This window comes from Leguminivora glycinivorella, chromosome 11 (genome assembly GCF_023078275.1).
Source record: "Leguminivora glycinivorella isolate SPB_JAAS2020 chromosome 11, LegGlyc_1.1, whole genome shotgun sequence".
NCBI classification, from domain to species: Eukaryota; Metazoa; Arthropoda; class Insecta; order Lepidoptera; family Tortricidae; genus Leguminivora; species Leguminivora glycinivorella.
The window spans coordinates 14,481,821-14,492,973 of NC_062981.1; positions in this window are offsets into that span (position 1 = coordinate 14,481,821).

Here is an 11,153-nt window from a genome sequence, read left to right on the forward strand (position 1 = left end):
AATGTATTTTACTTCTCGTGTGTTAAAATACAACTTTGCCCCCTTGTATAACAAATAACTATTATCTATTAGTTTTATCTTTAACGGCTTTCGGTTGTAGTCATACCTTTGCTAATTGCTCTTAGTCACGCTAACTCTTAGCTGATTGCTCCTAGTCATACTAATTCTATGCTATTACCTGCCTACTGTAACTAACACCACTGCCTTTCTAGCCAACAAATATTCCGAAACGAAAATTCATTAAAGTTAATATCCAAAACGCGTTCCATGATATATGCTTTCAGTTACAAAGATAAATAAAGATTAAAACCGCACGGAAATAGTTGAACGTCGGTTAACACAAGGTAAATCAAAGCAACGGATTTAGGACCAAGTTAAAAAGTCAACTCATAATAGGTTAACCCTCGTCATACATATTATTAAAAACTTGCTATTAAGGAAGACGCGTGCTTTGGTTCGTATTCTCATACTATTACAAGTTGGAATTGTCAAATTCGCGCGTCATCGTAAAGGACACGGTCTATATTAGGACCCGATTCATTGTATTTAGGGATTCTCACCACACCATAACGCGGGTTATTAATATCTATGATTAAAATTTGGTTTAGTAATTTGAATGAATGCTCACAAATGTATCTATTTATTTTTATATTAGAGCCCATATCAATAAGGGGAGGTACGGAAGGTCAGGCACTTCATAACTTACATATAAAAACCCTAAAAACCGGCCAAGAGCGTGTCGGGCGGGATAGTTTTCCGTATTTTTCTCAAAAACTACTAAACCTATCAAGTTGAAAACAATTTTCCTAGAAAATCTTTATAAAGTTCTACTTTTGTGATTTTTTTCATATTTTTTAAACATATGGTTCAAAAGTTAGAGGGGGAGGGGCACTTTTTTTTCTTTAGGAGCGATTATTTGCGAAAATATTAATATTATCAAAAAACGATTTAGTAAACCCTTATTCATTTTTAAATACCTATCCAACAATATATCACACGTTGGGGTTGGAATGAAAAAAAAACAGTCCCCACTTTACATGTAAGGTTGTACCCTAACAAAACATTTTTTTTTTCACTTTTTATTTTACCACTTTGTCGGCGTGATTGATATACATATTGGTACCAAATTTCAGCTTTCTAGTGCTAACGGTCACTGAGATTATCCGCGGACGGACGGACGGACGGACAGACAGACATGGCGAAACTATAAGGGTTCCTAGTTGACTACGGAACCCTAAAAATGACAATTAAGTTTGAATAGGTAGGTACCTACTACGTTTTTTCAGCATCAATGTCATTTCCGAAGTTAGGGCTACGAGGCCTACGAGTAGATTGTGTCTAGATTTAATTTTTATCTTGGCTTAAGGGGCTGACAACACCCAATTGCGTAAAATTGATGTTACTTGCGCAGTTTTTTAAGACAAACTATTAGTCTTAGTAAGGCAAGTAAATTATATGTTATTATTCATTATATTTCAAAAAACATAGCCGTACTCGATACTTACACGATTTAATGAAATCGGCTCGATAGAAAAAAAATGCAGATTGGTCTCGAGTTCGTCATTAAACGGTTGTGTGTCGTTCAATTATTCACTTAGTTGTCTTTAGTTAATATTATAATAACAAATATATACATATCTAAAACACTAACGAAACATTTTGCACAAATAATGCATCTTTCTATTTTATTTTAATATTTTTCCGCACTTTTCGTATCTATCCGCCCTCTTTTAGTGACATCGCGCTCTCACTTACACCCATACGATTAGACAGTGTACGCTAGCGTCAAGGCCATTGGGTACTGTCAGCGTCTTAAGTAAGGCAACCTCTTCAAATAGGTAGGTGTTCGATTATCTATCGCAATAACAATAATATGGAACAGCGATAGACAGGTAACTTCGAAACTATCGAAACGCTACGGAGCACGGAGCGTTAACCGGCATCTTGTCTACGCGCAGATATGACGACTGTCTGTTTGTCCCTCCTTCAAAACCCGCGAGCCTCATTGGACAGGGAGATACAATAGCCATTCTGCGCACCAATAAAATGCACCTGCATTATACTGAAGTGCAGTGTGTCTACGTGACTCGATGCGTTATTTTTCAGAACTTAGTTCTGAAAATAGTGAAATTATTGGAGTGAAGTATGCAAAATTCGGTAAACATATTAATAGTAACTAAGTAACATTAATTACATTATAATAAAATGGTACATAGTTACCTATTATTATTACCTATTATAGGACCTAAGACATAGCGGAACATAATTTTGTAAGAATTTAATTTATTAATTAATTAGAATAGTTTAATGATAGGTATCAAAATTGTGGTCCAAAATATAATTAATTTTATATACCTATGTACTTACCTACTTCGATGCAGCTTAGGTAAATTAGCTATACTTGTAATTTTATATTTTTTAAAACTTAGGGAATATTGTATACCTACATTGACTAAAAGGTGCTTTACTTATTTTCATAGAAGCTTCTTTTATATAAATCAATAGAAACTTTCCGAGTATTCAGTGAGTCATTTGCCAGATGTCGTCCCTGTATTTCCCAAAGGATGCGAACTATCGAGGCATCTTTAAAACACCGCTCCACTCACCGTTATCTCGCTTTTTAAGTATTTGGTTCTCACACATTTTGTTTCTGCACCGAACTTGCCGACACACACTTGGCACACAGGAAATTATGATCAGATCAGGGGCGGGGGCCGATTTTTGAGTCTCACTTTCACTAAAATACCGGTTGAAAACGGTGAATTGCCTATTATTTTCAGTGAAAATTTTTTGAATTCGAACGCCGTGAGACTCAAAAATCGGCCCCCATATCAGAGGGTCATCACCGACAAAATAAAATAAAATTTTAAAAATATATAAATTTATATATATAATTATAGAAATATTTTGTTTAATTTCATGACTTCTCTTTAAATGTCTTAAAATGTTAACTTATTGGATAAAAACGAAATAGAGTCAAAACCATTTGTCTTAGATATACTTATAACTCTTATAAGTTACAATTATGAAACTCAGGTCTGTCTCAGTGACTCTGACATATTTTTAAATTTTATAAAACTTTGTAAGCGCAGTTAATAAAACGTTTCAAATGTATTTCTAATTTTTACAAACATTCCGATTCCAATCTTTCAACAAATTTTCGGATATTCAAATAGTTAAATATGTTTGAAAATTGCTAAATGCCATTTATAGAGAACTGACAATATCGTGTTGGTACGTAAACAACGCACTTTAAGGGTCTTAAGTACGGCCTTTCAGCATAATTAGAAAGTAAATGTTGTAACGCTTTTTAAGACTAATCTCCCGAGATTAGGAAAAGCACGTCACCAGGAGTTCGGATAACGTGATGCGTCGTCATCCCCTCAAGTGTACATTGTGTCATTCACGAAGACACCCGTCTGACTAGTAATGTTATATTATTATAAAGAATATTTGACGAATCAGTACGCCATCTTGAATGACACGAAGTGTATAGGGGGGCTATCATAAAGTAAAAAAGCAGTTCAGTTTAGGTTGAGAGAAAGAGACAGCGCTATAGCTGTTACATATCTCTATCCCTTTCTCTCAACCTAAACTGAACGAAGTTAGTACTTCATGGTAACCCCCGCGTAACCCCCAGATGTTTGGTGGCTTTAACGCGTCGGTTTATTTGGTTAAGCGTTTTACAGCATTGTGGTCTATTGATGTTTTTGTGCTGAAAGTGACACCTGCTTTAGATAATACTTTTACGATCACTTACACACTCGAAGTCTATTTGCGTTGCGCTACGCCTTTACCAAGGAAATTGAGTGAAAACATTTATTTAAGTGCAATGAAATGAGAATCTACTTGTAGAATTTAAATATCAAATGCGAACAATGTTTAAGTCATTTATCGGCAATTTGATAGGAAATAATTAGGTAAGTAAGTATGTATTAGGATCATTTGGAAATCCAATAGCTTTTTAGTTTTTAGGTAGGTAGTTTACCTAATAGTTTTTCTTTTCTGTAACATCATAGTTTAGTTAAATAAATTTTTGGCGTAGAGCATGAAATCCGACTCTTGTAACATTCCAGAAATTAATTATACATTGTTGTTAGGTACCTAAGCACATTTTCGAAAATTTCAGATCGGATATCTTTCTTTTTCCCGAATTTCCTGATAGACAAAGAATTATCACTATCAGTCAATATCCATACTCTGAACTCTGAAGTTATAATATGATAACAGGCTGATCCCCTCTCTTAACTACTATAACAACATCTACCAACCATTTCTATGTATAAGGCCGTTTTCACATTATCCGATTCGATATCGGATGTCGGAAGGATTTCAATGGAAAAAATCCAAGATGGCGCCTGTAATGTATGGGATGTCGGTCCGACATCCGATATCGGATCGGATAACGAGAAAACGCACTAAGTATTAATAGGTAGGGACCTCATAAGGTCGGCCTAGTAAAATAAGTAATTACATTTTTATTTACAACAACGATACAACTACCATTAAGTACAGTTACCTAATACGATAGTGTAGCAACATGATGCCACCATGCATCCAGGCTACATAAATATTATGATATATCAATGAATTTGTCTCCTTGATGGATGCTGATGCTGCTGGTACAATATTAAGGTCATGCTGATGAAACTGCCATAACATTACAAATTATAAGTCAAAACAAGTAATGTACAAACAAAAGCGGCATATCAGGCAACATCTGGCTCTCGGCCTTGCTGTATTTACTTTGGTCATTGTAAGCGACAAACGGAAATCATTAAAGGACGTAATTATAGTTATTTAAGTTATTTTTGAACGCCGAAGACGGTCCAGCGTTTCCCACGTCTGGTCGCCACATCTGCGCGCCGTATGCCAAAAATGACCGGCTATGACCATTGTTTTCGATAATAAAAACAAAGATTAGGTTCTAAACAGTATCGTAATAAAGTGTTGGAATTGTCGGAGCCATAAAACATCTGCAACAGTGCAGCTGCGTAGGGCACCACACGTGTGCTGATGGCTAAGCTAATCTCTCGGCGCGGCGAGGCTAAGCTACCTGCTTGCTGATAAAAAGCTTTGTTCTAGCGGGATTGGGAGTGAACACCTGAACTTTGAATCGAATCAAAATCCTTGGAAAAGCGGTACATTAAGTTAAACTAAGAAGGCTTACCACACAACGTGGGAACCGTCAGGTGCTACTGGTTTTGAAGACAATTAACATTACAACGCCGGCTTTTGTTTGGAATTGATCTTTTAACTTGTCAGAACGTGTGTAGGGTATTTAATTTTTTTTTTCCTTTTCACGCTCTTAGTGAATTACATTTAAAACCTATGTCGACAATAAATAAAAATCTGCTCTAGAAATCAGCCTTTTTTGAGCTTCATAACTCATTTATAAATCTATTTCATGCAAAACTCAGTAGGTACCTATCTTTTACTGCATAGGTAATGTCAGGTAGGTAGTTTGACCTCGATATTTCAACGGCTTTCTCTGAAGAATCTGAAAATACTCTTACCGTTACAGTAACAACGTTTGCGACACACGGAATCGATCTCAGGAAGCGGCAGAATTAGCGAATGTCTCTTGTCATCTGTCTTCATCACCTCAACACCATAACGTCACATATACATTCCATCTAAAAAGCTACTTACGTCTTTTTAGAATATTTCGTTATCTCTGTTGCATATTGCATTTATGGAATGCGGGCGGATCAAAGGAATTTAGACTTTAATGTTAAGTTGATAGGTAAATTGGTTGTGAAGTTGTTGACATAATTGTAGGTGGTCTATGCGGAAGTTTTCGGTGACCCTCCACCGCCAGCATATACCTATTTTAACCTAAATTGTTCTCATGTTCTGTTAGAATCCTATTCCATTTCTTAGGATTAGCAACGACAGAACAAAAGTTGGGCTACCTACTTAAAAGTACTAGTCTGGTCTATTTTGCGCGTATGTTGAAAACCATAGGTAACTTACAAGAAAACCAGTATTTAATCACACAGAAAATTTATCGCCTGCTTTGAACGCCGAAGAAAAATCTCAACACACGAAAAATATAAATGCGTTTGTACGGGATAGCCCAGCCCATGGAATGCTCCCTGGACACTTCTGTTTCAGGTTGTATCTTAGATATATTCTATCAGTAATAACCATTATAGCATTAGCAATTAGTCCAGTGATCTATGGTTTGTTGCGTTTGTTAGTATTGTTTGTAGCTGGCAGGACGGAGCCGCGCCCGCGCAGCTGCTGAAACCAAACGTCGTGTGAACGCCGGACAGTGCAGGGTGACGCTAGTGACACCATATCGCCTTTTTAATGAGACAATAGTTATTTGTTATACAAGGGAGCAAAGTTGTATTTTAACCGAGTGTGGAACTCTCTACGCTCAGGATTCTATTTTTGAACTACGAGCTAGCGAATGGATTCTATGGTTGAACCACGAGCGAAGCGAGTGGTTCGAAAATAGAATCCTGAGCGAACCCTAGAATCCATTCGCTAGTTCGTGTTGCAATACACACGAGGTAAAATAACTTTGCATCCCGTGTGTAACACATAACTTTTCACCTCACTAAAGCGAGGAAACACGCAATATAACCACAAAATTAAAATTTTGAAAAACCCCCGACCGCGATATAGTGGACCGATTTTAATGAAACTTGGCTAAGAACACTCCCGACTAACTCAGCTTTCAGACAAAAAAACTAAATCAGAATCGGTTCATCCGTTCGAGAGCTACAATGCCACAGACAGACACACACACACACACACACACACACACACACACACACACACACACACACACACACACACAGACAGACAGACAGACATACACACAGACAGACACGTCAAACTTATAACACCCCTTCGTTTTTGCGTCGGGGGTTAAAAAACAACTGGAACATAATTGCACAGAAATATGTCAATTTGCGTTTATTACAATTTCCACAATGCACCCACCGACACCACAAAAGTTTCAAATTAAGAATCAAGAAGAAAAATCTATTTGGGTGCGTTCCGTTTCACGCGTTTTGAGATTGCAATGTTACTTAAGGTGCGTTCTGAATAAGTACAGTGGAAAATTCAAAAATACAATTTTTTCTACGATTTCAAGTGTTTATTGTAAAATCATGTTATAAAATTTTTTGAATTTAGTGTTTTTAGTCGGATACAATTCGATATGAAATTATTTTTACGTTCACAACTTAATGACACGTTCGGATTTCAAATATTCTTTGCACTCTTGTGGATAAAATGCGATTTTGCTATCTGTTTTTAAAGAATAAAAAAGTCCTTTCCGAGCTAGTGAGGTGAAAAAATATTTTATTATTAATGGGCAAGACACTTTTTTTAATTTAGGTATAGTCGTAAAGGTTCATCTCATTGAAATCTATAATTTGGTACATTTTTCTACTAACAAGTGGACTTGCCTATTTGTGGCATCATTTTGCTCTAATTTGGTGAAAACCTATAACTATACATACAACATACATACAGTCACTCCTGTGTCCCATAAAGGGGTAGGCAGAGCACATGAAACTACTAAAGCTTCAGTGCCACTCTTGGCAAATAAGACCTACTTCGCCGAGCAATAACCACTAAAAACCGCCAAATAGTTAGAATTTAGAATCCACAATGTTCACCAAAATACGTTATTGTGATGTTCCAATTTCGTTATTTTGCCAACTAGGAAACTACGCTCGCTTGCAAGTCCCTTGCAAGGTAAAGAGACTGTCCTGATTTTTCCTCAAGCATGGCCAGCCTACACAGGCGGCGGTGCGTGAGCGCACACATGGGCCGCATCTGCGCCCGAGCTACTACGATCTTACGGTTGTCTTCCTAGAATGGCGAAACGGCGAACAAAGTAGAAGACAATTGTTTCTAATACTTGTTACATAATTGTATGTAGGGTAGGGGGGAAACATGTTTGGGCACCTGATATGGCACGATAATTACATAAAATCAATAATCGAAGGGTGAATAGAAAAGAGGAAAGGTAGGGGAAGACCGAGGCGTGCGTTTTTAGACCAACTTAAAGAGAAGACCAACGTAGTGACGTATCAGGACCTCAGAAAAGCGGCAGAGAAAAGAACGGAATGGCGTTTACTCCACATACAAGAGCCTGGCTCTTAAATATTATGATGATGATGAATGGTAGGTAAAGCATTTACTATAAGTCCGTTTTCACATTATCCGATCCGATATCGGATGTCAGAAGGATTTCAATAGAAAAAATCCAAGATGGCGTCTATAATGTATGGAATATCGATCCGACATCCGATATCGGATCGGATAATGTGAAAAGTAATGACCCTGCCTATAGATGAAGTGTGAAGTCGATGTTTCTGGGTTCGAATCCGGGTAAAGGCAATTGAGTATACATCACGCAGCACACAGATATTTGGTCCAAAGTCGGTAACTGTTTATTTATATCTTAGACTTCTTGAGCTTACTGTAAGTGCGTTTTCACATTATCCGATTCGATATCGGATGTCGGACCGATATCCCATACATTACAGGCGCCATCTTGGATTTTTTCTATTGAAATCCTTCCGACATCCGATATCGGATCGGATAATGTGAAAACGGCCTAAGTCTTAGTAAATTTGTGTAAGAATATTCAGTCCAGGCCCCGTAGCCGAATGGCATTTCTCCGACGCCAAACGAAAGCGATACGCCGCTGGCTCTGTCGCGCCAATACGCAAGCGCGATAGAGATAGATATCTACTAGCGCTTCGTTTCGTGAGCGTTTCGTGAGCGATTGTGCCATTCGGCTAGCCACCCAGTATTAGGTACCCTAATACATAGGTCAAATTCTGTAGAACTTGAATAGAAATTACCTATGAAATAAGAACTTTAACTCCTAAAGTTAGACCAAAGCAACTCTGCACCAAGTGTCCTGTGCATGGAATTTATACATGGAAGTGTGCAAAAGTACAATTTTCTCTATGATATCGTGGATATTATAAGGAATAATATTCTTTTTTTTTTTTAATACTACGTCGGTGGCAAACAAGTATACGGCCCGCCTGATGTAAAGCGGTCACCGTAACCTATGGACGCCTGCAACTCAAACAGGGTCACATGCGCGTTGCCACCCCATTAGAAACTTGTACATTCCCTTTTGCTGTGTTAAGTACACAGCAAAAAGGAGTGTACAAGCTCTAAGGAGGGATTCTTAAATACGAAGAGCAAAAGGACTTCTAAAACGAACCACAAAGTGGAATGACTAAGCAAGTACGAATTTGTATCGAACGGCCTTAATTCCTTGCCATTAAATATCCCAACCGATGAAAATAAGTTGATATTTACTTTGAAAGCAGCGCAGTGTTGATGCGTTTAGTGGTGGCTTCCGCTGGCATTCGAGTCCTCGTCGAATAAAATGATATTATACCCAATATCCCGCCGGGACGTCCACTATTTCATTTTAATGTTGTACTGTTGCGAAAATCGGTTATGAATTCGTTATTTGTGAGTAATAAAGTTTAGTATGTTTAATTGTTTAGGTATAGGTTGCTTTAAACGTACGGTGATTGGCGTTGGCGAAAGCCTCTTGAGTAGGTATTTATACGTTAGGGATTTCATTACTAATAACCAAGGACGATATAATACGGGACAGACCAAGCACATACAAAAAAGCGTACCCCTGAAATGTATGGGCCTTTTAGGTTTAAAACTAGATGGCGCTGTTCCGTAGCCTGGAAGTGGCCAAAATCATATTTTCCTCAAATATTTTTGCGTGTTTTTATTTTTTATAATAAGAACAAAATGACATGCTTCTTTATTTTTAACCCCCGACGCAAAAACGAAGGGGTGTTATAAGTTTGACGTGTCTGTCTGTGTGTATGTCTGTCTGTCTGTCTGTTTGTCTGTTTGTCTGTCTGTCTGTCTGTCTAGCTGTCTGTGTGTGTGTCTGTCTGTGGCATCGTAGCTCTCGAACGGATGAACCGATTTTGATTTAGTTTTTTTTGTCTGAAAGCTGAGTTAGTCGGGAGTGTTCTTAGCCATGTTTCATGAAAATCGGTCCACTAGGACGCGGTCGGGGGATTTTTCAAAATTTTAATTTTTAATGTATCTACTTGTAATATTATCATGATAGCACGTCAATACACATTTTGAAAAAAATAAATTAGTAGGCATCATCAGTATTTAATAGGTGGCGCTAAAAATTCGAGGTACGATTCTTAGTATGAAGATTGTAAATCCTATTTAAATTACCCTTTCTAATAACTGGCTTGAAAAGTAATAATGATATGTTTGTATTGCGTAGATTAGACAATTAGGTACAGCGATTTTTCGGTTTATGCACACTTACAAACACTTAGCACCAAACGGGATGGTCAAATCACTCAATTTAGTTGAGAATCAGAATGACTTCATCCTTTTCTAGCGATCTTATTAAAAAAAAACAAATAAATTTTAAAAACAATCGCCGCGAATCGCGTCTTTTGTCTTTTTTGGCCCATCTCCGTGTAGCGACGATTGATTGATGACACTGACAGATTGTTTTCTTTTTATATAAAATTAAAGGAAAACTTTGGGTGCTTTCTTCCAGCAAATGAATTTTTAATTTCGATTATTAAACGAAGCATGTCAATTTGCCCTCTCATGTCTACTCACACTCAGTCATAGCAAAATGTAACTCATTAAACGCCACTTTGTAGGTACTCGTAATGTATAAGCTATAAGCACCTACTTACAGCACGATTGACTGATGACCTCATATATCGCCTGGCATCGAGGAATGGTTTCTGTCACAGCGTGCTTTTGAAATATTGCATATCTCCGTCTACTACAAAGTATGTATGTATGTCATATACTTTATGTCTGACGTGATAAGGTGGAGTTTGTAGTTTTAAAAATATATACGAGCTTGCTTGAATAAAAAATGTACCTAATGAAATTAGTGTACGGAAGGCATTACGTTAGGGGCAGAGAAAATATAATAATAGAGACTGTCAATTCATCAAATTCATTCATAACAATCATGTACTTTGTGAAACTAAAATACATCTCAAAAAAAACAAAAAACAAAAACATCCATGTAACTTTTTCTTGCCAAAACTTGCTCACACTTATATTTTTTTTCTTTCTTTTGTCTTTAGTAATGCGTGGCGTGGTTAAAATTATTCGGATTCCCCAAGTTACTTACACTG